Genomic DNA, 6,000 nt, shown 5'->3' on the forward strand with positions numbered 1-6,000 from the left:
CCACCTACCAGGGTTGGGCCAGGGTTGTCTGATCAGGGTTCAACCCTCCTTATGGAAATTCAAACCAAGCCAGTCTACATGGGTACATCCCTGGTCATGACAATGCAGAGATGACCTGGGTCAACCCGGGAGCAACGCATAACTAGTCTCGCTTTGCCAGACCATCCTCCAAGGCGCAGCGGAGGAAGGTTTGGCGAGTCCACACAGCATTCTGGGATGGGAGAAAAACGTGCTCTGGTTTATTGCCATTTCTTTAAACCAATCACAATCGTCATGGGGCGGCGCTAAGCTCTGCACGGAGCCGCTACAAAATAGCCGCGGGAAGGTACTTGTTTTGTTGTACGTTCAAAAACTTAACTTAAACTTTTCTTCAAGTCTTTTACTGGTGTCTAAGTAATGATTATTCTACTTTTGATATATTGTGTAGCCTGTTGTACTTGAATAGATATAGAATTTGCACTTGCAATGTACTTGCTTTGACACTCTTGCACTATGATACCATTGTACCTTTCTGCATTTTTTTCCACACCGCTCCTTTAAACATGCTACAATCTAACTTTACTGTAAGGGCGCAATATTGATATCTTCCTTTGTATTTTTGTAGTATGGATGTCATATGCCTGTGTGCCTATGTGAATGTATGATGTGTATTAGCTATTGGACACCTTAATTTCCTTCTGGATAAATAGAGTCTCTCTCTCTCTCTCTCTCTCTCTCTCTCTCTCTCTCTCTCTCTCAGTAGTTTTAGTCGTGCAACAGAAAACTCAGATTGGACAGATAGTCTAGCTAGCTGTCTGGATTTACCCTGCAGAGATCTGAGGAGCAGTTAACCATAAGGCAGCTACACACCGGGCCAACCATTGGCAGAAAAGGCAGTTAGCTGGCCATTACTGGCGACTCATTCAGATTACGATTTCATATTGGACTAAAATAGTTCACCGAAACGTGTTTCTGAAAACATTTTAAGCGAGAAATAGGCCGTGCAGTTGCTGAATCTGTCTTCATTTCAGATCGACAAAGGTCAGTTTAACAGATTTTCGTCAGATTTTGAGAGACTCTAGTCACGCTCATCCTGCTTGCCATTTCCAGGTGAGTCCCGACTGCCCTGTCTCCGACTGAGCATGTCAGGTCGGCCAAAATGAAGGCCGACAGCTCCTCCAACGGACGACGGCACGGAACACACCGAACAGACTCGAGTCACCGACCTCGCCAGACTATCTAACGGCCGATTACAGGCCCGGTGTGTAGCTGCCTTTAGTCCTCATAAATCCACCGGAGTTTAGAACACCAACACAAAGAAAGAGGAAGGAAACGGACATCAGCGAAAAGACATGCATCCAGCGGACTTTCCTGTGGCACTGCTTTCCTGCGAGCAATCCCGGAAGTGGAACGTCGAGGATATAGACTAATGCACAACAATTATCTTAAGTGCTAGAAATGGGCGGGGCTTTCACGTCAAATTCAATGAATGGTTAACATCACATACTCCAGTCCATCTGTATACCAGCAAAACTAATGTTTTTTTTATGATTGTTTTGCAGTGATTACATTCAAAAGCACAAATAAATAACCGTCAAACACTTCTCAAATGATTTTTGTGCAGACAGATTTCTCCTCTGCATATTTACTGCAAGCAGCTGGTATCGATTTTTGACCAGACGAGGGGACAACATTACTCTTTGTTTGATTTCTTTAAAATGTGAGTTTTTTTAGTGAACATCCGGCCACCCACTGCTAGCGGACTGTTGGGAAATTGATTGAACCGCTCCGCTCTGCTGTTGCCGAAGCTGCCTGTGGACATCTTATCCACACATGGTTAAGCTGCCAGGACACTTTTCTGATGTCAGAATTGTCAAAAAAAACCTGGCCAATTCGTCATTCACACCCACTTCACATACAGTATTTCTGTGACTTTTCATGTGAACAACTGAATGCAACACTATCCACCATTATCCCCATACTTAAAATGTATCACGTCTCAGCTTTTTCTCTGAAAACCTTACTATAGTCATGTTTCCATCAATGTATTTGTATGCGCATTTTGAAGTATGGCATTAGAAAATGTTGATGGAAACGGCAAAATTCGGAAAAAAAAAATCCTCAAATTCGCAAAAAAGTTTTCACACTCGCTTGAGGTGGTTTTTGCCTTTTTCGAAAAATAATTAATGCGCAAAATGGAAGACGGAAACAGCTTTGCTGAATAAGTTGTGACGTAGCAAACGTGTAACTCACATGACTATAGTCCCGGTATCCATCGGATGGGGGAAAGTTCGGGAAATGGGTCCCATACAGTGCACTTGTGGCACAAGGTGCGTAGTGGAGTTGCGTCGCGCTATTGCTTGTGCCTCAGACACGTCGGGTAAATTGACGAATTGGTTCAACAGCTTGAATCGTACGGCCCTGCACACCGCGTAAACACAGCGGTGAACGGTTTTTCTCGCTGACACCAAATGTCTCTGCCACAACCCTGGATTCTGCACAGGTGGCAAACTGGTACAATGCTACCTCTCTCCATTTAGCCAAAGAACTTAGCTTCTAAACTCTTTGATTTAGCAAGACGGTTTGCAATCTACAACCATGCGTAACGTAACTTGTGACCAAACTACGCTTTGCGTAGTCTAGTTTATTCAACCCGTTCTCACTCCGAACTCGTAAAATACGGACGCTTGGGCAGTGGCTGTCAGCGTCAGATACGATGCAAAAAGCGCCGTAGATGACGTAGTATTGAGAGAGAAAACGGTAACGAGTGGTACGAAAGCCACAACATCTGCATAGGGAAGTTGGTTGGGGTGGTAGTGGATGGGTCAAACAACACAGGACTTTTAGCGTCAATAACAACGCCAAAGATACCTGACCAAGCGTCCATATTTTACGCGATGGGAGTGAGAATGTGTCGCTCTAAATCAGTTGATGGAAACGCTTCTAATTTGCATTCTTTCTTTTTTTTTTTTAGCGACATTTCAAAAGTTCTCTTAAAATTTGCTTGACAACTAGATGGAAACATGACTTATGAGAGAATTAAGAGTGAACCAAATCAGTGAAGTTGTGACAACACAAACATTGAGCTGAATCTCTGTAAATCCGAGGGGAGCTGCACATTCAGCTGATCATTCTCTGGAGCGACCTCTGTTTTTGTGTGACCTCACATTGTCATTTAAAACATTGATCATAGCCGCTTGAATTTATTAAGTAAGATTTAGTCGCTTCAGATATTACAATGGTCACCCCCCCCCACACCCACACACACACACTCTCTCTTTAGATTTAAATAAAATCTCTATGTTGGAAACAGTTTGTGTTCTGTCCTCGAGTTACCACACCGGCACATTCCTGTCTGCCTGGAAGCTGTGTGGTATTCTCTGTGTCTGTGCACGTTCTTCACCTGGAGGAAATGTGCAGCGCAGTACACAGCTCTCACTGCACTAGGAGATATATGGGTTTTGATTCTCTGCCAGGATCAGTTCATCCACAGTGTCCCGATGGAAGACTGGAGAGGAGGCTTTTAAAGTGCAAAACATGTGTATTTATTAACAAAACAACAAAAAAATAAACAAAATACAAAAATATAAATGACTCAAACTAAGGCAAAATACCCTGAAACTAACTAAACAGCAACCTCTCAGCAAGCTGCCCATTCCTTCTCTCTCGCTCCCCTTCTCCTCAAGCCCTTTTAACCCAGCCTCACCCAATTGGCACCTACCACCTGTACCGGGGGGTAGAGGGTGAGCCAAACTGAAGAAAAACAAGACACTTGAATGTAGAAAATACCATTCCATGTAAATAAATGTGATTGCTGACATTCCTAGTTATATGTACATGTGCTTACACAACCACAAGCACCAACGTAATATAAACAATTGCTGCAAAAACTGTTTTACCTATCGTTAACTTTAGGATTGCCCAGCCCCGCCCTACAGAAAGGACCCAGTGAGGCAAACCTGCATGTACTCTCCATGATTAAGCTAGTGAGGAGCTGATCAGCCCCCCCCACACACACACACACACACACACACACACACATACACACACACACAAATCACAGGCAGAACCATAGCAAAGCACTATGAATCCATCAAACCTGCTGAACAGGCCTATGTCAAATAATAAAGTAACACATAAACTAAAACAAGATTGTGATTGGCTGACAATGGACAGGTCTGCTTCAGAGCTCTATAACGATGAGAAGACAAGGCAGTGGGCAACTTTGGAGGCGGGCTTTAGGCTGACCACCCAATCACAAGTTAGTAATGGTACTGGTATCTTCTGTTCATAGTCCTACTGAGAAATCCAGAGAGAGTTGTGTGGAGCTGATAGTCTTCATTAGCTTTGTAGCAACTCATTTGGCAATGGCTTGAATGGAACGGACGCTCATTAATATCAATAAGTTATGTACTGAAGCTTTAACATTTAATTTCTTGGCAATGATGTGATCTTATCGGCTTTCTGTCCAAAATCTTATTTGCTCTTACTTAAAGACGAGTGACAAATTGAAGGCAAAACCATAAAATGAGTCACCAATTGTTTCTTGTGCTCCTTTGGGTCAGGACCTGTTTGGTGCTGGGAGATTGAGGAATGTCTTTCAGCACTTAATCTTCGCCTTGTTTGTGTTTCTGCCGCTCCAGCTGTAACATGACCTTTAACCCCTCCTGTCTTGTTTGCCTTCAGAGAAACTTCAGAGTTTGCCTTGGCAGAGTCTGACTCAGCCCTGAAAGCCCCCAGCAGATCTGCATATTTAGCATAGCAGTCTGTGGGAGGCCAGGCTGGCTCACTGTTGCTTTGTTAGCTCGGACTTCTTGTACAGAGGCCAGACGAGCCTCAGCTGCAGACAAAGGTCTCAGAGAGGATCTGTCTGCTCCTAGAACTAGAACAAAAAGCATTGCGTCATTTTGATGCTCGATGGTGTTTTAAGCCCCCAACGTCTCCTTCCAGGCAGCACTGCGACCGTTGACTTCAAGGCACCTAACCCTAACTTCAACCCTAACCTTAACCCTAACCCTAACCATAACCATTGCCTAATCCTAGTGCCTTCCAGGCAGCGCTGCCTATAATATGTGCATTATTATGATGTGATGTGTATTATTGTGAGGGAGATGAGACATAGTATAAGGTAAGATCAGTGTTTGACTGGAATGGGAATACAACACAGCAAAGCAGAAATGAAATAGAAGAAACAAGATAATAAAGAATAAAGTCACAAAATCACAATTCTGCAGTGGAGCAAATCATAATGGGTTTGGCAGACTGTGTGCTTCGTTACAATCATTGTTTCAGTCAAATGAAACAAATCATATTGAGACACTGGCCAGTTAATGGAATGTATACTGAAAGAGTCAGTGTTAGGTCTTCATAGTCTGGCTCAACGGATGTATATTGGTGGGATCTGACATCTGGCACCCTCCCCTTCTGCTATCTGTTTTTAAAGAGGCACCGTTGCTGCATCTGGGCTTAACGCTGCAGCGTTTTTTTCCCTTATCCCTTGATAGATAAACAGTGTAGCCAGACCTCTCTCTTTAGGACCCTCAGAAAGACTCTGTCTGAGGTAGTGAAGGTGTTGCGCCATGTCAGGTTCTCACTAGTCTATATCCACGACGTTCCACTTCTGGGATTGTTCTCGTTCGACCAGAAATTCCGCCGGATGTCACTCTTTTCGCTTTCTTTGTGCTGTCATTTTAACCTCTGGTGGATTTGTGAGGACTATGGTTACCTGCTCCTCAGATCTCTGCAGGGTAAATCCAGACAGCTAGCTAGACTATCTGTCCAATCTGAGTTTCCTGTTGCACGACTAAAACTACTTTTGAACGTACACGCTCCACCAAAACAAGTTCCTTCCTGAGGCTATTTTCCGCTGGGCGCTTAGCACCACCCAAGATGATTGTGATTGGTTTAAAGAAATGCCAATATACCAGAGCACCGTGGAGGAAGGTCTGGCAATGCGAGACTAGGTTCTCAGTGATGTGGACTCCCAGGTACCTGAAGGTGCTCCCCCTCTCCACAAGTGTC

This window comes from Sander vitreus, chromosome 17, assembly GCF_031162955.1.
Source record: "Sander vitreus isolate 19-12246 chromosome 17, sanVit1, whole genome shotgun sequence".
Classification (NCBI taxonomy): domain Eukaryota; kingdom Metazoa; phylum Chordata; class Actinopteri; order Perciformes; family Percidae; genus Sander; species Sander vitreus.